Below are 11,009 nucleotides of genomic sequence, written 5' to 3' on the forward strand. Positions count from 1 at the left end.
CAACTACTAACAAATGCATTGGCTCTACTTAAAAAATTATTTATAATCTGAACACTTCTTACCACTAAACTCTCCCACTGTAATCCGAGTCACCACGATTTCTCTCCTGTACTATTCAAACCTTCCTTAGTGATCTTCTTCCTTTCATGTCTACCTACCTTTTTGATTTGTTCTTACTACAACAGCTAGAATGGCCTTGTTAAAATACGAAAGTGAGATGACCAAATAAAGAAGATGTGATACACACACACACACACACACACACACACACACAATGGAATTTTACTCAGCCATAAGAAAATCAAAACACTGCCATTTGCACAACAACCTGGATGGATCTTGAGATTATCATGCTAAGCAAAATAAATTAGACAGGAAAAGTAAAAAAAAAAAAATATATATATATATATATATATATATATATATATATATATATGATTTAATTAAAATGCGGGATATAAAACAGAAATAAACTAACAAACAAGACAAATAAATAAACAAAATCTCACAAACAGACAACAGTTTGGTGGGTGCCAGAGGGTAAGGGGGGATGTGGGGAGGTATAAGAGGGTAAAGGGGCCAAATATGTGATGACAAAAGGAGATTTGGGAAGTGAACACACAGTGCAGTATATAGATGATGTATTATAGAATTGTATGCTTGAAACCTGTATAATTTTATTAACCAAATCACCCCAATATATTTAATTTTAAAAAAGTACATGTCACTCTTCTAAATCCAAAGAGTGGATTAACTCATCTCACTCAGAGTTAAAGCCAAAGTCTGTACTATGCCCCCAAAGCCCTACAATAATCTGGCCACAAGGCCACTTCCTTTCAACTGTCCATTTATTCCTTCTGCTTCAGCCACAGTGGCCTCCTCAGAGTTTCTGGAACATGTTGGCATACTCCCCTCCAGGGCACTTGCAACTGCTGTGTCCTTTCTGGAATGTGCTTCCCTGAGATACATGCATGACTTGCTCTCTCACATCCTTAAGCTATTTACTTAAAAAGTCACTTTGTCAGAGAAACCTTTTCTGGTCAATAATCTGTCTAAAATTTTAGCACTCCCCTCATTCCCTTGACTACTGGGGCACTCCATAATCATACTGCCTGTTTATGTTTCCACCCTTAGCTTTTACTCTACCCCACCAGATATTTCACCTCTATTATTCATATTTGAATGCTAGTTCTTTGAGTGTTTTGTTTATTTCTGTATCCCTGGCACCTGGACCAGTGCCAGACACATAGCAGGTGTTCAATAAATACTAGTTGAATGACTTAAGAATAAATGTTTAATGCCCGAAGCCCTGCAATCCATCCAATTTACTTCTAATATTTTCTCCAGTTCTCTCCATTGTATTTTCCAATCTCTTTTCCCATGAGTAAACATATGCCAAATACCTTTATGTGACCAAAAATAAAGTGCACTGTTTTCTCCCCTAATATTGCTTGAACTGTTAAGTTCTTTCACTATTAAAATGGTAGCCTTCACTTTTATAGTAAGGAGCCGTAATGCAATTATCCTCTAACACAAAGCTGTTTCCGCACTTTACAGTGAGTAGTCTGAGATCACATTTAGTGATAATCCTTTTATCGTCCTCAGTCTGTCCCCAATGCTGGGATTTTTGTTTTTCCATAAATCATGCTCTATCTATTCATACTAATGCCATACCATATTGCTTCTCATGCAATTGTCCCATCTTTGAAACAGTCCCAAATCCTAACTATGATGCACTATCCTCCCAAGATTTACATCGTATACACCCAACTTTGTTCCTTCATTTAGCACTTTTATCTAAAATTCATCCTATATTTGCACTTCCCTTAGAGCTTTCCTGATGGAGGGAAGATTTTATCTATGCAGTTTTTAAAAGTAATTTGCCATCAAAAATCTCTCCCTCTTTCTCTCATTCTACATATTCCCCTTCCTCAGGTCTCTCAACAGTTCAACAAACCTCAAATTCCAACCCCACTTTTAAAACTATGGTATGTAAGCCAACGTTAATAATTACAGCCAACATCAGTGGAAAATTTGGATAACTCTTTGCTTCAAAATGTGATTATTGGCTCATTAATCTGGCAAAATTCTTCACCTAATGAAAAGGAACTAACATATGTGCCAAGTATCTCCCCTTAAATTTTTGTTGGTAGATGTATCCATAGGAATGATACAATAAAGATAATGAAAATTTTAAAGGACACTAATGTCTGCATTTATATTATGATACCTCTGTGCTGCTTTTAACCATAAAGATTAAAGATAAGCTACCTGACAAAACTGCCAGAAACAGTGGAAAAGATTGTGATAATTTAATATTTTACAAATTAATCATATTCTTCTTGCTGAGATTGATTTAAGTCAGACATAGCTCATGAAGAGACAGTAGCACCTTGACGGAGCAAAACTCTAATCTTCAATAAATATTTTAATGCTCATGATTCTCAAAATAAATGCCATTCTTCCTTCATGATTCACCAACAATCTGGTGCGGTAATATTCTGTAAAGCTATACTTTCGTTAGACCAAACTTGAGCTTCACAATGTTCTCTGTGCATATTTATTAGCAGAGGGGGAAGGATGAAAGACTGGATTATGAAGGCACCTATATTAATTCATTACCTTCTCTAGAGATGAAAATGGATTTTTATAGTCTTATTGCATTGAAGCATAACTTCTTTAATATATGGTAGGATTTTCATTTTTAATAACTCCCTGTGAAAAGGGAAAAAAATTAAAGTTGCTGATTTATAAAAGCAGAAATAAATGCAATAAATAAAAAAGAATGCATATATTTTTGAGATCATAGTTTTTCTATTACTGAATATCAAATCTACTGAACTATAGCACAACTAACAGTGGGTGATGAAGAAGAATGACAAAAAGAAAAATCTAAAAGAAACTTCAGTCATTTATTGTTTAAGTGTAGACAAAAATCTCATCACAGATTTTAGAAAGAAAACTCAAGCTTCAGAATTTTGCCAAGATCTTATCAGATTATTGCAGATTCATATGGCAATAATTCTTTAATGCTTTTTTATGTCAACTTTATTGTTTTCACCATCATTATTGTTGTGTCAACCAATACACTGAAAAAAAAATCCATTGAATTGTAAATAGTTTATTCACAGTATCATCATTTTAGCTTTTTTAGCTAAAATGACTTCCTAAAACCAGTCAGTTTGAACACACATGTCTATCTGGTAGAAAACACAAACTATTTAGCAAAAGAATGATTGAATTCTTTTGAGAAATTTGACGCCAGTGCGGATATTTTCAAGTTCTAGGATTAATTGGAGAATTAACACAGTTAAATATAGCTAAGATGATTCTTAAAATATGTCATTATTTTGTGTACTCTTGAGAAAGGGGGGAAAAGCTGTCAATTAAACTACTAATTAAATTAATCAATGCTTTGTTATCTTTAGAAATGTTATGCATTTCAAATAACTCTTTCAAACTGATTCATACATAGTTTTTAAAATTACTCCTGTGCATAAATAAAAATAAAAATATTACCAAAATACATTGATTTAACACTCTTAACATATTGTAAGATTTTTATTTTTAATAACTCCCTGTGAAAATGAAAAAAAAGTTAAAGTTGCTGATTTATAAAAGAGAACATATGTAATAAATAATAAAGAATATATATTTTTGAGGTCAAATGCGTAGTTTTTCTGAAACAACTTCTAAATAAGAATCCAACTCCTTGAGTAAATTTTTGGTTGAGAATTATTAAATCCTGTGTTTTTCCACATAATATTATTTTCTGTATCATCAAGAGTGTTGATGATACAGTGTTTATTAAAAGAATGCTCCACTATTGTCTTTGAAGTTTTCTCCTTATCCACCAACACCATCCTGTAAGATTTGATGCTTGGGCTTTCTTAATCTTACCACAGCGCGTCAAGTTATGTCAACGTGTTGTGACTGCCACTTGGTCAAGAGTGAGAGAAGCAAAAGATTTATCCTGATTTTAAAGCTGTTTAAAACGAGAAGAAGAAATGCATCTGACAATTGTTGATACATGGTATACTGCTTGTCAAATATGTCAAGTAGTCTTTTTTTCCTATCTGGGATAACAGTTTTATGTACAAAACCTTATTTTTACATGTACAGTAGTCCCCCCAATCCTTATCCATGGAAATACATTTCAGGACCTCCAGTGCATGTTTGAAACTATGAATAGTACCAAACCCTATATATACTATCTTTTTTTCCTATACATGCATACCTATGACAACGCTTAATTTATAAGTTAGGGACAGTAAGAGATTAACAACAATAACTAATAATAAAATAGAGCAATCATCACAATATGCTACAGTAAAAGTTATGCGAATGTGGCATTATTAAGTAAAACAAGGGTTACTGGAACACAAGCCTTTTGATACCAAACAGTTGATCTGATAACTAAGATAACTAGCAGATGGTGGTGTAAACATCATAGATACTCTACATAAAATGGTGATCCACTTCCTGGGTGGAATGGCACGAGTTTTCATCATGCCACTCAGAACATTCGTGTCATTTAAAACTTATGAATTGTTTATTTCTGAAATTTTCCATTTAATATTCTTGGTCCATAGTTACACACAGGTAACTGTAACTGAAAGTGAAACTGCAGATATGGGAGGACGACTGTATTCTACAATGTCTTCTGTTCTATTCTTTCAGTGTTTTCACTTCCCTCACCTCTCTGGTAGTCTTCTTAAATATCTAGTTTAGTTTATCAGTGTCCCTCTCCACATATGGACCATAGAATTCAATTTAAGTAAGTTAAACAGGATTCTTTAATATAACTTTCTCAGAACCTGTAATATTAATATATTGATGTATATTGTGATTGTTTAGGTGTAGCAAATTATGTAGCATTTCTAAACATTATTTGATCACAGAAATTTTTAAATAGAATATGTTATAAGATTTGTACTTTGAGGAACATCCTATGGGAAAAGACTTTTACAGTTAGCTAATGTTCTCTGTAGGATTTCTTTGTAGTGTCTTATCTTTGCTATGTGACCCTATGCATTTCTGGAAATCTGGGGTTGAATGTGATTTTCATACAGATAACTCCATACTTATCTAATATTATCAAAGAAGAAGATGGTCATTATGTACATTTTAAGATGATGGAATTTTATTTATGCAGCACAGAATTATTTGCCTTCCATCATGTAGTGTGGTTACACAATTCCATAACATCTGTTAGTGCTGTAAACTGACCTAAGCCAATATGACCACTAAGCAAATTCTAAGTTTTCTGGGGTAAATATTGGTCATCTCTGGCAGTTAAGATAAATGAAGGCTAAATGTTCTCTTCCCCACAACTTTTCTAATCGTTATTATTTTATAATATAAGCACATATGTTCCAAACATGTAAATATTATTGGGAAACAAGTGATATACAAGTAGCCAGTTCTTATAGCCACTCTGGTACCTGGGGACACTCCAGTTCTGCTCCCACACTCCCACGAGCACCTGACAGACTTAGTCTGAGGTGAACACAATGTTATCTTGGCAGTCAGAGTAGCTGGCCTTGTCACTGGGTCAGGAGACAAGACACTCAGTGAAGTTGGAAGATGCAAATCAAACAGGAGGATGCTAGGCGAGATTGAGCTTTGCACCAAAGTCATCCAAATGCTGACCTTGCTGAATTCTTCTATCTCATTCATTCAAGAAGAGGTGGCCTGATCAATTTCTTACCAACCACATATATAGGATACTATTTATTTCACTAATGAAAAATTATTTCTAGTATTGCTTATATAAATTAACAACATTCTCATGTGTATATTTGGATAGAGCACTCAACTTCTACAGTGTTAATTTCTGACAAAGATTTTTTTTTATAAATGCTGACCAACTATTACTTGAGTTTAAATTGGAGTTAACTTGTACACCCATACATATATGTCTCATTAATAGTCAATTGTTTTTAAAGTAAATTGCCATGTTGACAATGTAAAATTACTTATTAAATGGAATATAGCCAATTAAATTTTTAAAAATTTATGCTAAATTAGCACCATTATTATATGTTTAAGTTAATAAAGCATTCTATAGATATCCATGAGCCCCCAAAAGATATATCAGGATATTTAAAAACATAGTAAATTACCATAGACTGCCATGTTGAATTTTAAGTTCTGTTTTTTAAACTTTTTTTTTCAAATCCTCCCTTACTCTCAATTATTTTGTTATTCTCAATGTTCCACCTCCAGTTTGCTACTTACTAGAGAAACCAGATATTTGAGCTGTTTGAAATTATGCACAAAGTAAGACTAAGCCAGCTCTGAATTAAGACGTAAAAGTTTCCCACCAAATGAAGTACACAGACATTCCAGAATCGTCTTTGGAACACCTAGTTTGGAGGTTTAGAGATTGGCCGTCAGTTTTATTACAGTGGCTTCAAGTTGCTGAACAAGTTATTTTTGAAACAACATGAAAAAATGTTATACCAGATTTTATCGGCCTTCGTATTTTCATATTTTCTGCCATTATGTTTGGCCTCAAAAGTGAATTCAACAACTTTTCTATGCTTGTTAAAATGAATATTGTGCTAGAAAAGCAATTACATCAACTTTAATGCATTAGGGGAAAGTGGAAAGTGTATGTGTAGTCATAACCCTATTCATGATGTTGGCCAGATTAAGATAAATAATTTACATACTTTTTATTCTCTGTATAAATTCATCCTTATATATTCCTTAGAACCATATTAAGAATGCTCCTGTGCCTTAATGGGGGTCTAGACAACACTTCTAACTAAAAACATGTGACTAGGATCTGAAATAGAACTATTAAAAATTCACAGCTGTGCTGTATATGATAGGATTATTGTTCAAAAACTAAATAATCTTGGGGGACATATGATCACAGAATTACAAAATCCTAGATTTGGAAAAAACAAAACAAAAAACATTTAAGGCCTTTCAAATCTTTGTAATGAAGTAGCTTCATTCTCGATACTGATACTTACGCAGTCCCCATGATAATACTTTTGTAATTAAAAAGAAAAAAAAACAACTTTTGTCTTAAGATACAATTCATTCCACTCTTAAACAGGTCAAATTAGTTTTTTGTTAAACACTGTATTAATTAGAATATGCCTCCTAAAAACTGCGTTATAGATGCTTTATAGAGGAAGAACAGTTTACTCTTCTATTTAATAGACCTTCAAATCTTCAAGTACACAAAGACAATTTTTGTGTCTCTGCACTCTTCACCTCTTCCCAACTCTCTCTCCACTCCCACACATCTCAAGCATTTACCTTTATAGTTATATTTTTTAGATTTTTATTAAAATATAGCTAACATGCAATATCATATTAGTCTCAGGTATACATCATAGTTATTCAACAGTACCCACCTCGCACTATACAGAGTTATTACCACATTATTGATTTTATTCCCTGTATTAAATAAGTGATCACGATAAGTCCAGCAACCATCTGAGACTATCGCACCATGCTATCGCAATATTATTGATCTTCCTCCCTTTTCAAATTTTTTAATTAGAGTTGACATTCAATATTACTTTGCATTAGTTTCAAGTGTATAGCATAGTGGTTAGACATTTATATAATTTAGGAAGTGGTCACCCTAACTAGAACCACCTGGCACTATACATAGTTATTACCATAATTTTTATTATATTTCCTATACTTTACATACCCATGACTATTTTGTAACTACCAACTTGCATTTCTTAATCCCTTAACGTTTTTCACCCTGCCCCCACCCCCCTTCTCATCTACCACCCTGATAATTCTAGTACCCACCTGACACCATTTATAGTTGTTACATTATTATTGACTATATTCCTTATGTTATACCATACATCCTCATGACTACTGTGTAACAACCAATTTCTACTTCTTAATCCCTTCCCTTTTTCACCCACCCCCAAACCCCTACCCATCTGACAACCATCAAAATGTGCTTTGTATAAGTTTGTGTCTGTCCTATTTGTTTATTTTGTTCTTTAGATTTCACTTATAAGTGAAATCATATGATATTTGTCTTTTGTTGTCTGACTTATTACACTCAGCACAGTATCATCTAGGTCCATCCATGTTGTTGCAGATGGCAAGATTTTGTTCTTCTTTACTGCTGAGTAATATTCCATTGTATATATGTACCACCTCTTCTATATCCATTCATCCATTCAGAAACACCCAGGTTGCCTTCATATCATAGCTTACGTAAATCAATAATGTAAACAATGCTGCAATGGATATATGGATGAGCACATCCCTTCAAAGCAGCGTTTTAAGTTTGTTTGGATAAATACCCAGAAGTGGGATTACTAGGTCCTTCTTTGTCTGTTGTTATAGTCTTTGTTTTAAAGTCTATTTTGCCTGATATAAGTATTGCTACCCCAGCTTTTTTTGTTTGTTCATTTGTTTCTATTTTCATGAAATATCTTTTACCATCCCTTTACTTTCAGTCTGTGTGTGTCATTCGATCTGAAGTGCACTTATTGTAGGCAGAATATATAAGGGTCTTGTTTCTTATCCATTCAGCCACCCTATGTCTTTTCATTGGAACATTTAGTCCATTTACATTGATGGCAGTTGTTGAGAGGTATGTAGTTATTGCCATTTTATTATTCATATATATATATTTTTTTCCATCTTGAAGTTCCTCTAAGATTCTTTGTAATACTGGTCTGGTGTTGATAACTCCATTAGCTTTTTCTTGTTTGGGAAGCTCTTTATCTGTCCTTTGATTCTAAACGATAGCCTTGCTGGGTAGAGTAGTCTTGATTGTAGTTCCTAGCTTTTCATCACATTGAATATTTTGGGCCAATCCCTTCTGGCCTGCAAAGTTTCTGTTGAGATATCAGCTGACACTCTTATGGGGGGCTCCCCTTTGGGTAACTAACTGTTTTCTCTTTCTGCTTTTGTCTTTAACTTTTGGCATTTTAATTATGACATGTCTTGGTGACGGCCTGTTCGGGTTCACCTTTTTTGGAACTCTCTACACTCCCTGGGCTTGTATATCTATTTTTTTCACCAGGTTAGAAAAGTTTTCTGTCATTATTTCTTCAAATAGATTTTCAATTCCTTGCTCCTTCTTCTCCTTCTGCTGCCCTTATAATGCAAAATTTAGCTTGCTTGATGTTGTCCCAGAGGCCCTTTAAACTCTTCTCAATATTTTGGATTCTTTTTCCTTTTTGCTGTTCTGATTGGGTCTTTTCTGCTACCTTATCTTCTAAACTGCTGGTTCAGTCTTCTGCTTCATCTAATCTGCTATTGATTCCCCATACAGTATTCTTCATTTCAGTTATTGTATTCTTTATTTCTGGCTGGTTCTTTTACATGTTTTCTATCTCCATTTTTATGTTTCCTATCTCTTTGTTGAAGTTCTCCCTGAGATCATTGAACATCCTTATAACCAGTGTTTTGAACTACAGAGTTTGGTAGATTGCTTGTCTCCATTTTTTCTAGTTCTTTATCTTGAGCTTCGTTCTGTTCTTTTATTTGGGACACGTTTCTTTGTCTCCCCATTTTGGCTGTCTCCCTGTATTTATTTCTATGTATTAGCTAGGGATGCTATGTCTTTCAGTCTTAGTAGCGTGGTCTTATTTAGTAGATTGCTGTGGGGCTCAGTGACACAGTCTTTCTGCGCACTTGAGCCACACACTATAGCTGTGTCCCTTGCATGGGTTGTGTGTGCCTTCCTGTTGTAGTTGAGCCTTGCTGGTTATTCGTGCAGCAGTGGGAGGGACTGACCCTCAGGCTCATTGGTTTTAAGCACTGATATTGACTACAGTGGAAGAGATGAAGGGCAAAGGCTGATCCTACAGAGCAGGATATGCCTCAGCAGGACTCTGGTGCCTGCCCAATTCACCCCTTGAGTGTGTTGTTCTTGGAAGCAGTTGGATGATGCTCCAGCTCATTTTGAAGCTGGCCCTTGGGGGCGCCAGTCCCAGGACCACCTTGGAGCAGATCCACTGCATGCCAAGTTCAGCTGCAGCCTGTGTCCCACATGGGGCCACTAGACAGGAGCCACAAAGAAATCTGCAGGTGACTGTGCCTTGCTTGGAAGTGGCTCAGAGGCCAAGCTGCAAACCATGGCTGGCTGCCGCCTGTGCCAGGCTTGGGGCTGCTCAGCCAGAGGTACAGGACATACTCAAGCCAAATGTTGCTTGTGTGGGTTCCACAAACTTTTGAAAAACCCAAGACAGTCTGCAGCATGAGTTAAAGCAGGCAGTTTTTATGGAAAAAAAAAAAAAACACTGGAAGGAGCTTGGGTATGCCTGAAAGTTGGAAGGAGCAGGGTCTCCAATCACTAGGTCATAGAGAACGAATGGTGTTAGCCAGATTGATGGATACTCAGATATGGTGCTGGGAAGAGGGAGGCCTTACCAAAAAAACAATGGCCTCCGCCAGCTCCTCCAGCCAATAGAAAATTGTCCCTCCAGCCCCAGTCCCAACCAGACAACTTAGTTCCCCACCATATGTGCCTGCCACCTTACCGGCAGCTGCCCCAGTGCTGGAGCTCAGAGCCAGTGATTCCGTTGGTAAGTCCTTGTAAGGTACCGTGAAGAAGAACAGCTGGAACTCCAGCCACCCTCCATCTCACTCAGTCACTGTCTTCGCTGGTTTTCACAACCAGAAATTATGGTTATGGCTTTTCTTCCTGGCCCTGGAACCCTGGGCTGGGGTGGGGCTGGGACCTCTCATTCTTGGGGTAGGGGCACCTCCACAGCTGAGATATCCCTCCCAATTTTTAATGGTCACATGGAGGCGTGGGACCGAACTGTTCTGTGTTTCTGCCTCTCCTACCAGTCTTGAGGTGGCTTCTTCTGGATGTCCTTAGTTGTAAGGCTTTGGTTCAGCAAGGTTTTAGGCAATTCTTAGTGATGGTTGTTTTGTAGTTTAATTGTAATTTTGATGGGTTTGTGAGAGAAGGTAAGCACAGAGTTTACCTTTTGCACCATCTTGACCAGATCAAGACCTTAATGGCATAATTCTTAAGACATGATTTTCAAACA

The sequence above is a fragment of the Rhinolophus sinicus genome, linkage group LG06, assembly GCF_036562045.2.
Source record: "Rhinolophus sinicus isolate RSC01 linkage group LG06, ASM3656204v1, whole genome shotgun sequence".
Lineage (NCBI taxonomy): Eukaryota > Metazoa > Chordata > Mammalia > Chiroptera > Rhinolophidae > Rhinolophus > Rhinolophus sinicus.